Source organism: Tenrec ecaudatus, chromosome 9 (genome assembly GCF_050624435.1).
Source record: "Tenrec ecaudatus isolate mTenEca1 chromosome 9, mTenEca1.hap1, whole genome shotgun sequence".
Classification (NCBI taxonomy): Eukaryota; Metazoa; Chordata; class Mammalia; order Afrosoricida; family Tenrecidae; genus Tenrec; species Tenrec ecaudatus.
In genome coordinates, this window is record NC_134538.1 from 80,479,323 (window position 1) to 80,500,880 (window position 21,558).

The 21,558-nt window shown below is 40.2% G+C and overlaps 1 protein-coding gene across 2 annotated transcripts in view; it reads left to right on the forward strand.

Moving 5' to 3' along the window:
• Positions 1-21,558, forward strand: part of HIBADH (3-hydroxyisobutyrate dehydrogenase) — a 120,567-nt gene that overhangs the window by 61,589 nt on the left and 37,420 nt on the right. The window lies entirely within an intron of this gene.

Sequence of the window (21,558 nt, forward strand, 5' to 3'; positions counted from 1 at the left end):
TTGGTAGCTTGCTGCAGAATAAACAGTGGAGAGAATGGGTGATTTGCTCTGGTTGCCCCTCACTCCCTTCCAGGTGGGCCGCATTTATGTGGGAGGACATAACCACCACCTTCTCGGCTCAGAGGGCAGTTGAGAAGACCAGCTTGATGCCTGCGGTTAACAAGTGTACATCTGTGTTCTTCTGTTGAGAATTGTACCGTCAAATGGCATTTCCATTCTGAAAAACCACAGAAACATACGGTAGCGCTTTTCTCTTTTTCTTTTTAAGGCTTAGAAAACTTTATTATAGCCATTTTTTTTCTTTTAGTGAAGTGAAAAATCTGCTCTTGTAAGTTCTATACTCACTTAATTGTACTACAACTAAATTCACTGAGACAAAATAATTCAGACTGTTCTTTTGCATTTATGTCAGGCTTTAAATCTGGTTCTCTTTGAGTCGTCTTACGGGTGCTTTTTATTTACTCAACCTTTTCCTAATACCTTATTTTTGTCTCTCACCCCATGAAGTAGACAGGGTAGATGTCTCCATTTCAATGAGTGGAAAAGGGGCTACCAACAAGGCGAATGCCCATTGTCACTTGGCTAATTGTTTGAGAAGCGGGTCCTTTATGGACATAAGAATTACTCAAAGAGAGTTAACCAATTCTAACCAACAAATTGGCAGAGATGGAATGAGTTCTTAGCACATTTCTATTGGGGACATACATTGTTCCAACTAATCTATAGAACAGCATGCATCAAAACCTTCAAAAATATTTTTAAAGCCCTTTTTATTATAAAAAAAGAAAAAGAAATCGTGAGAGCCAAATTTTTTTTAAATTCACTTAGTAATTCCATCTTTAAAAAAATTTACCCCCACGCCAGTCCTGCCTTTCAGTTCTAGCTAGATCAGAGCATGTACACTGGTACAGATAAGAGCTCACAAAATCTAGGACAGATAAACCCCTCAGGGACAGAAATGATAATAGAGATACCAGGAGAGTAGGGAGAAGGTGGGGGGAAGGAGGGAAGAAAGGGGGAACTGGATCATAATGATCGATACATTAATATCACCCCTTCCAGGAGATGAATAATACAAGTGTGGGTGAAGGGAGACAGACAGTGGCTGGTGGAAGATACAAAAACAATAGTAATTTATAATATATCAAAGGGCCACAAGGGTGGGATTGGGGTGGGCAGAGCTAAAAAGAGCCTTGAGACCAAGGTCTCAAATCGAAAATAAATGTTTAGAAAACAATGATGGCAACATATGTACACATATGCTAGATACAATTGATATATATGGAATGTTATGAGCTGTAAGCATCCCAATAAATTTATTTTTTTTAAAAGAACACTCCCTCCCCCACCCCCAAATTAAGGACATGTGTATAGAAGCCCTGGTGGTGTAGTTGTTACTAATTGGGCTGAGAGCCACATGGGTGGCAGTTGGAAACCACCAGCAGCTCCTTGGAAGAAAGACGGGGCTTTCTACAGTTACAGTCTTGGAAACTCACAGTGGGTCGCTGTGAGTCAGCAGTTGACTGACTCAGAGTTTGGCAGTGAGTTTGTGGTCTCTTTTTATTTGGTGAATATTAGCTGTAAGTGCATTTTAGCATTATAAAGAACAGTTGCTTCTTAACATACCATCCATGGAGCCCCAGAGGGGCCCTGAAGGGGAGACCGTAAGGTCAAAGTTGTTTTCCTAATAGTACAGAGCCATTGTGTGCCAGATGCACTTGTGGTGCAGAAACGGTGATGGGTAAAACCGTCTAGCATCACATAAGACAATGGTCTTGTGTTCTTTACTACTGCACTCATGTAGTTTCATGTAAGGCTAGTTTTGATGAAGCAATACAAAGTATTAGTTTTATTAACCCTTGACCCATGGACACATGGCTTGTTAATAGCCTGCATGACAAAATGGAAAGCATAAAGCACTTTTACTACATTTGCTCCCATGGTTGGCTTGAGGAGAAAGACAAGTGACAAGGCTTGAGTTGCCAGTTGAACTGTTTTTTGGTAGCATACCATTTACTGGAAAGAACACTAACAGTTAATACAGAAAGAGAACGAAGTGAGCTTAATTACTTCAAGGAAAGCAACTGACACTATTATGTCAGTTATCAATGATAAAAATTGACCTTTCAAGTAAAAACTAGAATTATAGAAAATGTGTATCTACCACTGTGAGCTTGGCAGCTTCCTAATATTTAAGACTTTCAAGATGAGATTGGCTAAAGAATGTGTTTTTGATACACTGTATGTTGAAAATTTGAAAAGTCAATACGACTCACTGAACCCATGTTTTCCAAATGACCAGTATGTTATGAAATAATCTATGCACAAATGATTCATTCAGAATGCAAAATAGGTTGATAGATTTTACTGTAAAAGAGATTTTTAAAAAAATTTCAGGTTTCATATTGTAACTAAGGTTTAAGAAACCACCATTTGATGAGTTTTAGTTTTAATATTAAAGGAAGAAATTTATAATCATCTGAAAAAAATGATTAGATAACTCCCATTTTATATAAGGTCAAATTTTCTTCATATATTTACATTAAAACAGTATATATATGCTTCTACATTAAATCTGCTATTAATATTTTACTCTTTTAAGATAGGAACCATGGTAGATTGTAGTGTTGGATTGCTATCTGAGAGGTTAGTGGTTCTATCCCAGCTGCTACTTCAATGGAGAAAGGTGAGATTGTTTGGTTCAGTAAGGATTCACAGTCTTATGGAGATAGTACCTGAATTGGTCATTGTCTAGGGGCATGGCAGGGAGGATGGGTCCAAATGGGAGCTAACTATTGAATATGACAAGAAATGTTCCAAAATGGGTTGTGGTGAAGACTGCATACAGCTCATCAGGATTAAATTGTATGATAATGTGAAGTGTATGCCAATACAACTTAAAAAAATTTTTAATCGTTTTATTAGGGGTTCATACAACTTTTATCACAATCCATACATCCATCAATTGTGTAAAGCACTTTTGCACATTCATTGCCCTCATTATTCTGAAAACATTTGCTCTGGTATCAGTTCCTCATTCCCCCCCCTCCCTCTCCAGTCTTCCCTCCCTCATGAACCCTTGATAGTTTATAAATTATTATTTTGTCATATCTTGCCCTGTCTGACGTCTCCCTTCACCTACTTTTCTGTTGTCAGTCCCCCAGGGAGGAGGTCACGTGTAGATCCTTGTAATCGGTCCCCCCTTTTGTAACCCATCCTCTCTCTACCCTCCCAGTACTGCCACTCACACCACTGGTCCTGAAGGGGTCATTGCCCTGGATTCCCTGTGTTTCCATTCCTATCTGTACCAGTGTCCATCCTCTGGTCTAGCCAGACTTGCAAGGTAGAGTTGGGATCATGATAGTGGGGGGAGGGGAGGAAGGAAGCATTTAGGAACTAGAGGAAAGTTGTATGCTTCATCGTTGCTATGTCACACCCTGACTGGCTCGTCTCCTCCCTGAGACCCGTCTGTAAGGGGATGTCCAGTGGCCTACAAATGGGCTTTGGGTCTCCACTCCACACTCCCCCTCTCATTTACTATGATAAGATTTTTTTGTTCTTATGATACCTGATCCCTGATCCCTTCGACATCTTGTGATCGCACAGGCTGGTGTGCTTCGTCCATGTGGGCTTTGTGCTTCTGAGCTAGATGGCCACTTGTTTACTGCCAATACAACTTTTTAAAACAACAAGAAATACTTACAGTCTTAGAAGGCCTTTCCAGCACCTGTACTCTGTCCTATACAGGGTTTCCTTCAGTTGTAATGGATTCAGCTCCAATGGGCCCAGTAAGCCAGAAGTGAAAGATAAAAAGAAAAGACAAAATAAAAGATAAAACTACATACTACTTTTCTCACTAAATGTTTTGTATTTTTTTTGTTTTGGAAACTTTTATAAAAAGATTTGTGACTAATGGATTTCTAGTAATATTCACATTAAGTAGAATAGAATAAGTGAAGACCATAGCTTTACAGCAGTACAAGTAAGGTTTCCTGCCAGGTGAGTTTTAAACATCTTTCTCTTTTTTCTTTACCTCGTTTGCTTTTTAGAGTGTGTGTGTGTGTATATATATATATATATGTGTGTGTGTGTGTGTGTGTGTGTGTGTATCAGAATTTTAGGGCAAAGGTTGCAGACTTTTAAAGCATGTGGTAACCTGCCATGGAGTAGATGCCACTCATAGTCACCCAACTGTCCCTGTGCATTTCCAAGACCGTAAGTTATTTTTTCCCTCCTATAACTCTTGGCTAGAAAGCCTTATCTCTCACTTGTGGTGCAGCTGGTGGTTTTGAACTGCTGACCTTGTGGTTAACAGCCCAGCCCAGAACCACTGTGCCACTAGGGCTCCTGTTTAAATCAGATTCTTAAGTCCTAAGTCAAAGCAGTAAGTATATTTATTCTAAATACTAAATACATCCAGAGAGAAGTAAGCACTTCCTCTTTCATCTTCTCTCAAATTAATATTGTTTCACTTTAAATAAATTTGGAAACTTAAAATCAAGAATTGAATTTCTTCTAGAGCAGTGGTTCTCAACCTTCCTAATGCCGGGACCCTTTAATACAGTTTCTCATGTTGTAGTGACCCCCTCCCAACCATAACATTATTTTTGTTGCTGCTTCATCACGTCATTTTGCTACTCTGATGAATTGGGCTACCCCGCAACCCACAGGTTGAGAACCGCTGTTCTAGAGGGTCTGCTCTGTTAAAGCTGTCACAAGAGGCTAACTAGAGTCTCCTTTCTTTTTAGGTTAGCATTGAGGGGGGGGGAGCGGGGGCGGGGAAGAAGTATATATATTTTTGTTTGGGTCTTAAGTGCCAGAAGACTTGGAAATAATAAATTCCCCTGAACTGTAAAAACAAAACAAAATTTGAAAACACCGTATTAAGATTACAGGCTTTATTGGTTCATGCTTGAACAAAAATGCTGAAGAAAAGTATTTTATTTGAAAGAAAAGGAAGAGAAGGGGCGATGATAAGGGTCAGAGTTTACAGTAGCAGCAGTCCCTGGGGCTGAAAGTGAAGCTGGCGAGTGGAACTGTCTCCCATTTCCCGTTCCTTTTCACGTCCTTCCTGCTTGCCTTGCCCGGTCGATGTGTCATGATACATCATTCTACATCATCTCCACTCTTGTACCTCGTTCTCTGTTAGCTGGGCCTCATCCTGGCCAGAGCCAGCTGTTGATTTGCCTTGTGCCTTCAGGAGCTGAAAGAGGTTGGAGAAAGTAGATCGACTGCCATCTTCGTCTGTTTCACTTTGGGGCTACATTCATGATTATGAATCTCAAGTGCAAGAAGCTTGGAGGCTCAGTCATTAAGCTCATGGTTGCTAAGTGAAAGGTCTGTGTTCACCCCCCAGTTGCTCCTGGTGGTCTCCTTCAGTCAAGATCACTGCCTGGGAGACCCTATGGGACAGTTCCCCTCTGACCTCTGGGGTTGCTGTGAGTCAGTTGATTCAACAGCACACAGCGCAGCAGATCTCCTTATTTCCTGACGGTATCCACCCTCTTCCTTCACCTACACAATTGTCTTACGTCGTCTCTCGTCCAGCCTTCATTACCCTTCCGCAATGTCGGTAATGACCGTCCTTCTGCCTCTTACTCAGAATCTAAGAATCCCTGTGCCCCACTAGCGCAGCCGGCCTCCCTTCATTTGTACGCGCATCTCTCTGCCCCTACCCCCCCCCCGTGCATGGACCATCCGTGGCCTTTATAAAGCTAACCGCGCAGGTGCTCTGATCTCCTCCTCCCTTGCCTTTCCCCCCAGAAGTTGTTCCTAGTGTGCGCTTTAGGTTGGGAGCTCCTCGGCTAGGATATAAATACAACAGCAGCGATTACCTAATGCACAAGTAGACACCAGATTCATATGGAGAGCGCAGGTGTATGAATGAATGAATGAATAAATGAATGAATGACATTTTCTAGAAAGAAAAGATATGAATTAAGTATGCTTTCTAAAGAGCACAAACATACCAAATGAATTACCGTATATATGTTAATATAAGCCCACCCGAATATCAGCCTAGACATCTAATTTTACCACAAAAACTGCATTAAAAATGTGCTGAAAAACTCAGCTTATACATGAGTACTTACAGTCTCTTTGCCTGTTTTTAATAATCAAACTGGGAGCTAAATTGTGTTTATTAAACAACAGTGTTAATTTTCTTCTGAATTACTAGCAGTAACCTCTTCTTACAGTTTTTCCTAGAGTTTTTATATATAGCCCTGATTATCTGGATATTTTTGGTTACTGGGAGCCAGGGTTTATCTAGTTCCTTAACTGCTCCAGCTTTTCAAGTGGAATTGCTTGGACTCAGCACTGCTGTTCAGAAGACCAGGGTTAAAATACCCCCATTACTTTTCTCACCTGGTTTGAAATGAGATGGTGGCATGGGGACGCTTGTACTAAGAAGTGGCTGTTATGCATGGGTTTGAGTTGATGGCAGGCCCATCCCCATGAGCCTAGCATAGTGTCCCATACCAGAGCAAACAGGCCTGGCCTTGCCCCAGGGCTGCGGGTACTAAAGTGCATTACACTGTTGGGTGTGGGGGTGGTAGGTGGGTGGGTATGCCTGTTACAGCATCATCACTCAGTAAAATCAGGGAAACATGCTTGTATTCTTGACGGCTTTGTTCCTGAAAAGTCAGCAAAAATAGCCACATGTATTTTAATTTGGCCTATATATCTCTTCCCTAAGTCTTAATTTGTAGAAATATGAATATTCAAATAGACTCAATATTTTGAAAAGGTTCATGTGCAAAATATCTGTAGTGTGATTTTTTAAATTGTTGTTTTTTTACATTTCATTAGGGGCTCATACAACTCTTATCACAATCCATATATACATCAATTGTGTAAAGCACATTTGTACATTCATTGCCTTCATCATTCTCAAAACATTTGCTCTCCACTTAAGCCCCTAGCATCAGCTCCTCATTTTTTCCTCTCCCTCCCCTCCTCCCTTTTCCCTCATGAACGTTTGATAATTTATAAATTATTTTGTCATATCTTTCCCTGTCTTACATCTCCCTTCACCAACTTTTCTGTTGTCTGTCCCCCAAGGAGGAGGCCACATGTAGATCCTTGTAATCGGGTCCCCCTTTCAAACCCACCCTCCCTCTAACCTCCTAGTATCGCGACTCACAACACTGGTCCTGAAGGGATCATCTGCCCTGGATTCCCTGTGTTTCTGGTTCCTATCTCTACAAGTGTCCATCCTCTGGTCTAGCCAGATTTGCAAGGTAGAATTAGGATCATGATAGTGCGGGGGAGGGTGGGGAGGAAGCATTTAAGAACTAGAGGAAAGTTGTGTTTTTCGTAGGTGCTACATCGCACTCTGGCTCGTCTCCTCCCCGAGACCCCTCAGCAAGGGGATCTCCAGTGGCCGACAAATAGACTTTGGGTCTCCACTCTACACTCCCCCCTCTCATTCACTATGGTAAGATTTTTTTTTTTGTTTTGATGATGCCTGATACCTGATCTCTTCAACACCTCATGATCACACAGGCTGGTGTGCTTCTTCCATGTGGGCTTTGTTGCTTAGCTAGATGGCCACTTTTTTACCTTCAAGCCTTTAGACCCTAGACGCTATATCTTTTGATAGCCGGGCACCATCAGCTTTTTTCACCACATTTGCTTATGCACCCGCTTTGTGGTTGTGTTGGGAAGGTGAGCACCATAGAATGCTAATTTAATAGAAGAAAGTATTCTTGCACTGAGCGAGTACTTGAGTGGAGGCTCAATGTCCTTCTGCTACCTTAATACTAAACCTGTAAATATATGCACATAGATCTATTTCCCCATCCTCATATAGAAATATATTTGCATATATACATGTCATTATCTAGACGTATAAATGCCTTTGCCTCCCAGCTCTTCTATTTCCCTTGGCTTTCCTCCTGTCCCACTATCATGCTCAGTCTCCACCAGGGTTTTAGCAATTCCTCTTTGTTACATTACCCTTGATCATGCCCTACCAGGCCTACCACCCCCTCCTCACCACCAATTTGGATCACTTGTTGTTCCCTTGTCCCTGGGTTTGTTAACGCCAATTCCTTTCCCCCCACCGCCCCTCTCCCATGTCCCCCGGAACTCTCGGTCCTGTTTTCTCCTCCAGATTGTTCATCCAGCCTATTTTAATCGGGAGTAAACATTCTGGATTTTCATTGCTGTTCTTAACAGCATGTGATACTTGTTCCAGAAATAGTCTGTGAGCCCTGTTTCCAGGTTTTCTTATTCCTTCAAGTTAAACAGGGTAGCTAAAGGTACCTAGCTGCCCTCCATCCCCACCCTACCCTCACCCCTGCTATTGAGTTTTTATTTGTGAGACAAGCCTAAAATGGAACATGGCTGGGTCATTTCTGTACCAAATGCTGTGTAGCTACCTTAGACAAACACCATTAGTGTCGTTAGTCATTTACTTGGGTTGTATTGCCCGGACAAATGCAGAGACAGAAAACATACGGAAACCTCACTGTAAAAATGAAAGTACCAAGTGACTCAGGTATGTAGTCATGGAAAGTAACTTTTTGTTTGTTTATTTTTTTGAAGGGTAGGATGTCACTACTTTGGATTTGGATTTTCAGTCTCTAAATTTCCTACTTTGAAAGGCTAATATAAAAGGGTTATTGTATCTTTATATAAGATGTTTTTAGAACCTCAATTATGATCAGTTGACATGGTTGCACTGTATAATAGTCAGGTATTACTTCCAGGTAATAAAAATTATTTATATTAAACAAACATTAAGACAGATTGGGTCAAAGCTCGATTTTGTACCTCCCCCCCTTCCATTTCTATATCTTAAAAAAAAAAAATCAAACCACCAGCAAAGTTGAAAGAATAATACAGTTGAATTCATGAATTAACATTTTCCCATATTAGAGTTCTGTATGTCTCTCTCGTACTCTGTCTTCATACATGCACACGTATTCGTAGACTTTTTTTTCTTTTTGGCTTAATATTTACCCCATGATAACTGTTAGCATGTATCTCCCGAGAATGAGGGCATTTTCCTGTATAACTCCAAGACTATTATAAGACCCAAGAAATTTGACATTGTCTTAGTAAATATCATCTAATATTCCATATTTAAATGCTTTCATTTGTCCTCCAAGTAGCTGGGTTTTATTTTTTCCCTTTTTGCCCAGTCTCTACTCAGGATTCATGCATTTACTTGGTTGTCATGTTTCTTCAGCGTTTTCAAATTTAAAGCAGTTCCCATGTCCTCTCTTGGGGGGAAAAAGAAAGTCAAGCCTTTCCTGATGATTTTTTTGAAATGTCCAGGACAGTTGTCCAATAGACTGGCTCTAGAATTCCTCATTCTAGAGTTATCTGATTGTTTCCCTGTGATTTCTTTAAGGTTAAACCTTTTAGGTCACCTATAGAACTCTTTAAAGAACAAAAAAAGTTTTTTTAACATTAAAAAAATGTGGCATTCAGTTGCAGAGAATCTTGAAATCTTCTGCTTATTCTCAGTTGCTTTACTTCCAGTCTCAACCTCAACCTTAAATGAGGAAGGGGAGGTTGAATTCTCTTTCTGTAGATACAAAAAACTTTGTAGTGGAGAAAATTTGGATCTCTTTTTGCTAAAAATCAGCTGTGCAATTTGCTCTTTAATGAGCCCTTCTGAAACCTGAGGTGTGACTTTCTCTTACCTCCTAGGGATGATCAAACAGCAACATTAAATAATCTCCTCTGAAATGCCAGGTTTTCAGGCCTGCGTCCCATCAGAAATAGCCTGTCGTGTAAAGCAGGCTGCATGGCAAGTGGATGCGCTCCAATTACACAGAGAAGATGAAATTGTTCAGACAAGCACTCTTCAAAACTTATGGCTCTGGGAAGCAGTGGTAAAATCCCCAAATCTGTAGTTTTAGGCCTTTCTGATCTTATTTCTAGTTATTTTTGAAACCCATGTATAAAAAAATGAAAGTTTAATAGCATTCTAACCAGAGTGATATTTTTCTATAACTCTAATTTGCAATACTATCTTTTTAAAGAAACATAAATATTTTAAACAGGCATTGTATCTTTTGACAAATGTTTCCCTTAGTGGGAACAAATGTTTTTATTTAAGTGATCAGCTCTTACCGTGTTTCTAAACCCTATTAACGCCCACTTAGGAAAATTAGCATAGTAAGTTCTAAAACATTTTTCTTTTAATTCAAAGATTGTTTAACTTCATGTTTTAATTTGAAGAACAATAGATGCTTAAAACTGTCATACTGTGGGGAGTAAGTTGGGATTTTTTTTTTTTGAGGTCAGCAGTGTTTAGATGAATCAGATTGACATTTCTTGCTGGTGGGTCATGAACTGTTGATAACAGCATTAAATGGTGATTCCATTGTTGCAGAAGCTACAACTCATTATCCAACTACTGTAGTAAATCGACATGGAAAACAACCGGCACCACACACAGATGTGTTCTGTAGAAATTATATATAGAAGTCATACATGAAAGTAGTATATATATATATATATATATATATTGTTCCAATCTTAGATTTATTAGAGACAATCGCATCTTCAAAGGGGGCTTGCTACAGCACTGCCGCAGCTAAGAGCGCTAGCATAGGTGTGCTAGCTGATTTTGGGAGGTGGGTGTGAATAAAGGATTTTAGTCATTTTAACGAAATATTCAAAGTCTTCTCTCCTTATAGTGAGCCCCTCTGAAACCCCGGTATCAATAATGAGTGCACTTAGGTAGCAAGTAACAAAAGTTAGCATATCTATGGATTTTTAAAATCATCTTATTAGGGGCTCATACAACTCTTACCACAATCCATACATACATCAATTGTGTAAAGCACATTTGTACATTCATTGCCCTCATCATTCTCAAAACATTTGCTCTCCACTTAAGCCCCTGGCATCAGCTCCTCATTTTTCCCCTCCCTCCCCGCTCCCCCCTCCCTCATGAACCCTTGATAATTTATAAATTATTTTTTTGTCATATCTTGCCCTGTCCGACGTCTCCCTTCACCCACTTTTCTGTTGTCCATCCCCCAGGGAGGAGGTCACATGTAGATCCTTGTAATCGGGTCCTCCTTTTAATATAGGTTTAAATTTGATTTAAATTTCTGCATAGGCATATGTATATTTTTAAAGGTATGTAGAGACTTGAAATAGAGTCCTGCGGGCATAATTTGGTTAGGCGTTGGGCTGTGACCCCACTGTTGGCAACTCCGAGGCAGAAAGACTGGGCTTCCAACTTTCCTAACAGTTCCACTCTTGAAAACCCATACGGGTCACTATGAGTCAGCATGGACTCGTGGCAGTGAATTTTTATCTTCATTTGAAGAGAGGACATTTTTGCATGCTCTATAGAATCTTTCTTTGGGGAATATTTAAGAAATAAACTAGATTTTTTAAAGGCGGTTTGTTATAGATTGTCTTTTAAGATAAACTCAAGTAGTTTAGTATGCAAAACCAAATTCCCTGGACATTCAGTGACCCTCAAGACAGAGTTGAATCACTGTAGAATTTCCAAGGCTTATAATCTTTACGGAAACAGATAGTTTTCCATGAAGCATCTGGTGGGCTCAAACCAGTCACCTTTTGCTTGGCAGCCCAGTGCTTAACCTACTAGGCCACCAGGAGGGGTTCTTGTTCAATATGCCATGAACCTGAAATTACGCTGTCTCTTGAGTTTTCAAGTGTTTTTTCTTTTTTAGCATGTTCCATTATTTATCGGCAGTGACTAGATAGTAGCATAACTATCATATTAATGTTGGTTTTGTTTTTGATTGGGTGGTATGGAATTAATCAAGTCAGCTCCCAACTATTACTAAAATATCCTCTAAACTCCCAGCCCAGGTGGTTGTGTAAAGTCGCGTAGCCAGAATTTGTTAGTGAATGTGTGACACGTGGGCAGAAGCAAGGAAGCGTTTTTTAGCCCTTTGTTCCTGTCGTGCAGAATGTATTTAAGGAGAAAGAAACGGGAAATGGGATCTTTGCCTTTTTAGGGAGAAGGCATATAACGACTTCAACACACTCACCTATTGAGGGTGTTTAAGTGTTTGGACTCCACTGATTCTGTAAGAGAAACAACATAGAATTAGCAAATTATGGGCCACTAGAGGTCACTGTTTAGTAGTCAACTTTTAATGAGCCAGAACAGTCAGAAAAGCCAATAAATTACAGTGTGGATTTTTCTAATTATGAATTCATATTTAATCATTCAACTGTGGCGATGTTTCTATGTACTTTGCATATGTGGTTATGCTAATGCACCATTATATTTCTCAGATGCTAGTCCTTCATCATTACAGTAGTGCATTGCCAAAAGCTTTGTTATCTAATCTTAATTACTAATTATGAGGCATAATTAACTTTGTTATCACCTCCACCCTCCTCACGGGCTAAAAGTTCTTTTGAAAACAAAGTTTCCATGTAAATAAGAGTTGCATTAAAGTAAACACTGGTGTGTAATGGGAATGATCAAATTCTCCTCCTCCTTCCTTGCACCAAGTCTTGCCTCCCCCATGATTTCTTCGGTTTCTCTGTTTCTTTTCCCCTTTGTAATCTTTTGCTGTTTAAATGCGAGTCAGCCACTGGATGTTTCTTCTCAAGCCTCCCAGCCTCCATTCCCTGTTGAGTCAAAGGTAAGATGACCAGACATCCCGCTTTTGGCGGAACAGTCCTGATCTTTAACAATGTGTCCCGCGTCCCACGGTGTTTTAAAAAAGTCCCGATTTTTGGAAAGAATGCACGACAAGCTAGGGAACAGTGGGAGAACAGGAGGGTTTTCGGCTGCCATGTGGCTATTTTGCCAGGATATGAGTTTTATATTATTTTTATTAATTTTATAATGTTAAACTTTAATAATAACAAATAATTGTTGAGAGCTGATTATCTAGAACTGCTTATCAAAGTTCACATTGTTGATCAGTTGTTAGAATTCGACCACCATTGTTTGGACTCAATGAACAATGGCATTTTTTGGCATTGGCAACGATGAAAACGATAAATTAGCAAATGAAGTTAATAATTTAAAGTTTCAGTGTCAAGAGCGGTTAGAAAAAATTTTCTTCCGTTAACTATCTGTATTACTATAAGCCAGCTAGAAGAACAAGGTGCAATAAATCGTGCAGATATCATGAATCATGTTAAAACGTTCTATAGTAACTGCATAGATTATTTAGAAGAGTGGACGGTACATTACAATGATTGAACATTTTCATTGGGTTACATTAAAACAAGAAATTGGAATGATGTGCAAAAATCATTCGATCATATTACTCAAAATTTCCCATATAGTAATATTTCCAAAACGATCTTTTTAATGAGGTATCATTATTAAAAAATATATTGATAAGGAAAAGGTTAAGTCTTGGACATTAGCAAAAATCACAATAATGAACCAATGGTTAGAAATACTTCATCATTTTGAAACAAACCATGTTCCATACAATAATGCACTAAAAATTGTGGAATACACGCTGTCCTTACCAGGAACTAATGCTGTGCCTGAACGTGTTTTTTTGTACGGTAAATAAAGTGTGGACATCAGAAAAATCACAATTAAGTGTTGAGACTTTGAAAGCCATTTTATGTGTGAAATATAATTTAACAAATTCTTGTGAAAAATTTCATGACCTTGTAAACGACAGCAATCTAAAAAAATTGACTCAAATGAGAACTATGCCAAAGAATAATACTATACACAATTTTTAATATATATTTATAAATTATACTTAAGTTGAAATTAAAAACAATATATTACAATACTAACTTTGTGTTCTTTGAACATTTTTGTTGCTCCATATAGACCAAATTTTTAATCAAGAACCCCCCTTTCTCCCCATCCCCACCCCCAGTCAATGGTGTCCCGCTTTACTAATGCTAAAATCTGGTCACCTTAGTCAAAGGTGATTACTACCGGATCCGTTCAAGGAATTCCCAGGCAGGTCCCTTGGGCTGAGCCCGCCAGCACCCAGCTCCAGGAGCATGTGTGCACTGTGAACGTGAATTGTAATTTCTCAATGCTTTTTAAGTATTCATTCCAGGGGCTGAATCTGATTTGTTAGAGGGACAGGTGTGCATCAACCAACTGCTGTTTTTTCCCTAGAGAAACAATGACAAAAAGTCTTTATAGAACTATACTTGTGTTTGCTATGTTAGAAAGTAACTTGCCCTTTTCTGTCTGTTTTAGATCAACTATTGTAGGTCCCCTGTTTGAGCTTGGGATGCACTTTTCTTTAGTCACAGCCTGTACAGTCTAGTAAGGTCCACAGTGGAGACCTTACACGTGTCCAGTTCACAGGATTCCTAAATCTACGTACTGTTAGCATCATCTTTCTGTGGAAATTACTGCAGACTGCTAGCCTGGACTGCCGGCCAGGTGCAGTCCTTCCTATTCTTTGACCAAATCTGTAGCCTTCCCCTTTTTTCTCAAAGCCATGGTTTCTCAATTTTCCTGTGGGAACTCACCTACGCGCCCATCTTCATCTCAGTAAGGGCTTCCTGATAGTATATTTCCATCTCAGACCTTTCTAAGGAGTTCTAGGCCTTCACTTTTACCTGCTGTTGGGACCAGCCCCTTAGGCCAAACTCATTTTCAAAGTCAAGCTTATCTTTTCTGGGACTCTCCACTGCAGTGTCTCTCTTTGTAGACATACTTCAGTTATTCTGGAATCCTGGTGGCGAGTGAGTTTCACTTTGGGCTGCCGACTACAAGACCAGCAGTTCGAAACCACTAGCTGTTCTGTTACAGAGAGATGAGGCGGTCTCAGAAAACCACAAGGGCAGTTCTGCCCTGTCCTACGGGGTTGCTATGAGTTGAAAATGACTCGATGGCAGTGAAAAAAAGAAAAAAAAGTTTTAATCTTTTAGATACAAACTCTGAGAGCATCACTGTCCAATAGAAATGTAATATAAGCCATATATGTAATTTTACATTTTATAGTAGCCACATTATAAAAGTAATAAGAAGTATAGGTAAACATAACAATAATATATTTTCTTTAATCCAGTATATGTAAAATATAATTTTAATATTAAATGATTGAGGTATTATATATGTATTTTAATATGGAGTCTTTGCAACGTGGTATATTTTTATACTTCAGAACATCTCAATAATTCATAGTAACTATTTCAAGTGATCAGCAGCTGGATGAAGCCAGTGACAATTGTATTGGGGACACAACCTTAGACTAAACAGCCACACTTCTTTCTCCTTAGCCAGTGAGCATATTGTGGTTCTTCTCTGTTTGCCAAAATTTCTTCAACTTATTCGAAGAGCCCTATAGGCATTTCCTCCCTTTCTTTCTACAATCTCCATTTCCTACTTTTAGAATGATCTATCAGGTATTGTTGTAGAATAAGTCCCAACTTTCTCTCTAAGCGCCTTAGTACAGAGCTGGTCATAGAAGAAAATGCTGCGTTGCAGGGGGGTTGAGATGTGCCTTAGCAGAGGGGTAAGAACATCTCACAGGCATGCCAGACCAGCTGTGCCTGGTGGTCAGGGAAGAGATCCTGAAGGGGGAGTGTTCATCGGTACCATGAATTTCAGAGAAGTAATTAAGCACCAACGGTGCACTAGGTCAAGGAGCCCTGGTAGCGCAGCGGGTTAAGTGCAGGGCTGCTAACTGCAAGGTCAGTGCTTCAACCACATGAGGTGCTCCGTGGGAGAAACGAAGTTTTTTTTTGCTCTTGTAATGATATACAGTCTTGGAAACTACGTATACCATTGATAAGAATTGGAATTGGCTTTATGGCAGAGTTGGTTTTTTTTTTTACTTTGAGAGGTGGGGGGTGTCAGAAGAAGGCATGGGTGAACGTTGTATCTTTCACCATGCTTAATCGGTATGTTGAGGTATTCCAACAATTTAGACTACATGAAAAAGAACATGGCATTAGCATTAGAGAAGGCTCACAGCTGGACCAAGAAACAGCATCAAGATAAGTACAGAAAAGATGGGAGGATTTTGTTTTCCTTGGATCCACAATCAACATTCGTGGAAGAAGCAACCAGGAAGTCAAATGATGCATTATATGGGGGCAAATCTGGAGCAAAGACCTGATTTTAAAGTATTCAAGAGCAAAGCTGTCATTGTGAGAACTAAGGTGTGCTTGATCAAGCCCTTGGTATTTTCAGTTGTCTCGTAGGCCTATGACAACGACCCTGCATAAGGAAGACTACCGAAGAATCAATGGGTTTGCACTGTGGTGTTCACGAAGAAGATTGAATGTGACATGGGCTGTCAGAAAAATCAGCCGTATGTGTTGGAAGAAATGCAGCCAGAAGGCCTCTCAGAAGTGAGGACAGTGAGACTCCATCCTATGTACTGTGGACATGTTCTCCAAAGAGACTCGTCCCTGAAGAAGGGCATTGTGCTCGGTAGAGAGGCAGTGATGAAAAGGTACTGACTCAGTAGCACTAATAAGAACACAACAGTAAGATTGGAGGGAGGTGGTGAGAGGAGGAGGAGTCGATATCAGCAGTGATACAGTGGTCAAACAGCTTGGAAAAGCTGGGCCTTTGGACAGCTTTAGCCTCCACTTCATAGAGACCAGCCTTGTGCTGATCCGAAAAGAAATTATTCATGCAAGAAGATACTCAGAAAACGCTTACTTTTTATATATGAAACGTATTTATTGGGTGTGTAAAAGAAAACGTAAAGTACGGAATTCCACGTGATCTAAAGATTCCAAACACCTAATGTTTCTTTTTAGATTACTTTTTGTAGGAAGTGTTCATACTATTGATTGACTGTTGTACCTAATTGGATGAAATTTCTAGGTTCTACTTATAAAACTAGATGCCATGAATGCAAAATTCTGTTATAAGACTTAGTGTAATACCAGTGCTAACGTCAAGATGAAACCCATATTATTGCCAGAAAAGAGTTAAAGGGATCCTGGCCTAAACATAAAATGAGAGCCAATCTTTCCTTTGACATTCAAGAACTCACTATGTTTGTATGTTTTTACATGGCCGTCTACTGCTTCTGGCAGTGTGGTGGATTTGATATGTGAAAATGCCCTGCTGTAAAACACCCAGATGCTAGATAAATTACACCAAGTGTACTTTGAAGTACATTTCAGAGCCCTCAATAAAAAATTTTTTAAAAAGCAAGAAAATCCTCCATGGCCAAATAATTGAATAGTAATCTGAAGCCAGAGTGATAAATTCAGAACTGCTGGCTACCCTGGGGGCTGATGCTGACTCTAGGAATCAAGAGCTTTTGGGATTAATACCCCTGGGTAGAGAATTATGGGTAATGGGAAACTAGGCCTGTGCTTGCAAAATGAGAAAGCTCACCCTTCTCACAACACACACACACACACACACACACACACACACACACACACACACACCATCCCAACTCATAGCAACCCTATAGGATGGACTTGAAGTGCATCTAACAGGTTTCCAAGGCTGTAAATCTTTACAGAAGCAGATTGACAACAGCTGGTGGGTTCAGACCACGTGGATTAGTAGCTGAGCACTTTATCCACTGTGCTACCAGGTCTCTTAGACTATAACTTCAAGGGAAGGGTAGCCTGCTAGTGAAGGAGACAGACTGTGAGATCTGTTTGACTGCATTCATTATAGATTGGCGGCTGGGGGTGGGGAATACTCTCTCATGTATCTTTGTAACAGTAGGTTTGATCTCATGGGTATAGAGTTGAAATTTAAACTACTCATCCAGGTGGGAGACTGGAACGTTTTCATGGAGAAAGACCTGGTGACCTGCCTCCATAAAGACGACAGCCAAGAAAGCCCTGTGTAGGCAATTCCACTCTCACCCAGAATGACTGTGGACTGAATCGCCACGGCGCCCAACAGCAGTTGGCCAACCAGTAAACGGAAGGGTTCAAAATTGGTAGGGGTAGGAGGGTCTGTCATCCATAGGAAAAAATGAGAAGATTATATGAATAAAATCATCTTTAATCCAGGCCTCTCATAATTCACAAATACTAATGATCATTCGGTAAGAGCTTAAAAAACAATTCCAGACACATAAGCAGAGCAAGAGTCAACAGTCACAAATGGAGCAAGAACATCGCAACAATGACTAATTTAATTTGAACAAAACATTGACATTTAAAAGTCAAGAGATGAGTAAATGGGTCATAAACGTAAATGTGAAAGATAAAACAAGACTTAGAAGGGCACATAGGAGAAAATCCTCGTGTCTTTGTGTTAGGAAAGCATTCTCTATGACACCTAAAGCATGTTTCATAAAAGAAAAAGTAGATTTTCTAAATGTGAAATTCTCTTTATTAAGAAAGTAAAAACTTATAAACTGAGAGCAAATACTTTATTTTTAAAAATAATTTTATTTGGGGCTCATACAGCTCTTAGCAAAATACATACATGCATCCATTGTGTCAAGCACATTTTTACCTTTGTTGCCATCATTATCTTCAAAACATTTTCTTTCTACTGAGCCCTTGGTATTAGCTCCTCATTTTATTTCCACACCCTCCCTCATGAACCCCTGATAATTTATAAATCATGTTATTTTTTTCATGTCTTACACTGACTGATGTCTCCCTTCATCCACTTTTCTGTTTTCTGCTCCCTAAGGAGGGGGGTTATATGTAGATCATTGTGATTGGTTCCCCTTTTCTCCCCCTACCTTCCCCTTACCATCCTGGTACCACTACTCTCAATATTGGTCCTGAGGGATTTATCTATCCTGGATTCCCTGTGTTTCCAGCTCTTATCTGTACCCATGTACATGCTCTGGTCTGGCTGGATTTGTAAGATAGAATCGGGATCATGATAGTTGGGGGGAGGAAGCATTAAAGAACTAGAGGAAAGTTGTATGTTTAATCAGTGCTATCCTGCACCCTGACTGGCTTGTCTTTTCCTTGTGACCCTTCTGTGAAGGGATGTCCAATTGTCTACAGAAGGGCTTTGGTGCTCCCATTGACATTGATAAGAATTTTTTTTTCTGAGTATGATGCTTGATACCTAATCCAATCAACACCTCATGACCACAGAGGTTGGCGTGCTTCTTCCATGTGGACTTTGTTGCTTCTCAACTAGATGGCCTCTTGTTTGTGCTCAAGCCTTTAAGACCCCAGATGCTATATCTTTTGATAACCAGGACCATCAGCTTTCTTCACCACATTCGCTTATGCACCCATCTTTTCTTCAGTGATCGTGTTGGGAAGGTGCGCATCACGGAATACAGGTTGTTAAAACAAAGTGTTCTTGCGTTGAGGGAGTGCTTGAATAGAGTCCCGGTGTTGGTCTGCTACCTTGGTACTTAACATATAAATATATATATACATAGATCTATTTCCCTATCGTTATGTATAAGCATATTTACATATGTACAGGCTGTCTTTAGACCTCTGTAGATGCCCTCTGCCTCCTAGTTCTTTCCTCTATTTCCTTTTACTATTAAAATATTTTCAAGTCACATATCTAACCAACGGTATGTGTCTAGAACATGTGAAGATTTCTCAAACAATTAGAAAACAACCAACCCCATTAGGAAACGGGCAAAAGGCATGTCACTAGAGTGTTATATATGTAGATGGCATAAAGCACATGAGAGAAGGAGTTCAAAGTCGTTGGCCATTAGTGAGATGCGAGTCACAACCACAGTGAGAGACTAGTACACACCTTTCTTCAAACCATTTTATTGGGGCCTCATACAACTCTTGTCACAATCCATACATCCATCCATTGTGTCAGGTACATTTGTTGCCCTCATCATTCTCAAAATATTTGCTTTCTACTTGAGCCCTTTGTTTTAGCTCCTCATTTTTTCCCTCCCCCATTTTTTCTTTTTTAAAATGACAGTACCAAATACTGGCCAGGATAAGGAGCAACTTGAATGCTCCTACATTGCTGATGGAAATGTGTAATGGAACAACCACTCAAGGAAGCAGTTTTGTTGCTTTTTGTAAAATTAAACATTCACTTGCTACGAGAGTTGGGTTTATTGTGCCAACCTGGCCAATAGAAATGTGGGGTTAATCAGGTCGCAATTTGATAGGAGGGCAAAGAGATCAATGGCTCTGCAAGGCCTGACCCCTCTCTCTTGCTCTCTGGTAAGGGGACCACTGTGCTGCTGCTGTAGCTAGTTTTCTGCCTCACCCTGTGAAAAGTACACTGCCTGTGGGCCACACCGGGGGGTCGTGTTGCTAGGAGCTGGAGTCTCCTTCACGACCTGCTTCACCACACTGCTAGTGTGTCAGTCGTTTGAGATTGAGCTGGTGGATCCTGTCTCCTTGCCTTGCTTGAGCGAGATGTCCCAGCCAGGCCTGTCTGCTTTGCTAACGAGCTACTGACTGTTGCTGACCTGCCCTGAGACTCTTCCTATCTTGCCTGAGGGAAGATTCCACTGTTTTGGACCAGGTAGCCACGTGAGTTGAAGGACTTCCAGTATATTAACTGATCCATGGAAGTGAGTTGAACTGAGCCCTCTGTACTGTGGTGTGGACTAATTAGCTGTTACATTCCTTCTCACTGTATAAACCTATCTATCTATGTATATATAATCATACCGTATATACTCAAATATAAGCCGATCCAAATACCATCCGAGGCACCTCATTTTACCACAAAAACTGCATTTAAAATGTGCTGAAAAACTCGGCTTATACAGGAGTATATGTGGTAAGTGTTCTGGTTTTGTTTTTCTAGAGAACCCTGCCTAACACCCTAGCCTTTTTTTACCTAGCAATTGCATCCATGGTATTTGCCTTGGAGAAATAGAAACTTCTTAGCACATACATTGTTTGTTATATCTACAAAACTGAAAACAATCCAAGTATCTTTCAGTGGGTGAATGGATTGACAAACTGTAATACATCAGTACAACAAATGCTCAGCAATAGAATCACACCCATGATAGGAGCACAGTACAAATGATCTCAAAATGCATTGAGCTGAATGAAAGAACCTAGTGTCAAAGGGTTACACTGTGTGAGTGCATTCTCAAGACATTCTAGGAAATGCAAAATTGTACTGACAGACGATGAAAATGTGGTTTCATGAGGATTTGACTACATGAGGGAATTTCTAGGGAAGTGGAACTGTTCTATATCCTGGTCCCTGGTGATAGCTGCATGAATCTTTGCATGTTAAAACTCTTTGAATTTCAGACACACCCACAAAAAAACCCCTTAATTTTGTGGTATAATTTTCAAGTAAAAAATAATATGACTAAATCGAGCAGACATTTTTGGTAAAAGAAACAAAGTGATAGAATTTACCACCAACAGATGCATCCTCGAAGAACATGTCAGTTGACCCTGAAGGAAGGACTGCCACATACTGGGTGGCCATCCAAGAAATGGGAGTAGAGAACACAGTATAGAACAATAGCTGCAGTCTTCTTAAGAAGCATTAGTATGCCTACAGGAGGTCACGCTAATGGTTGAAAGGTGTAGTTCGGGCTATAGTTTGGGGTAGACAGTGGAGGATGGAGTAAATTTTGAATTTCATGAAGAATCGGCACTACCCCCGACCTGAGACCAATGCTCCCACGAAGGTCCACACGGTGGTATGGTCTGGTTTGGCCTACTGGACCTGCCCTTCGCTGCCTCTTGCTGGGCTCCTGGCACCGCCTCCTTCCTGCTCACAGA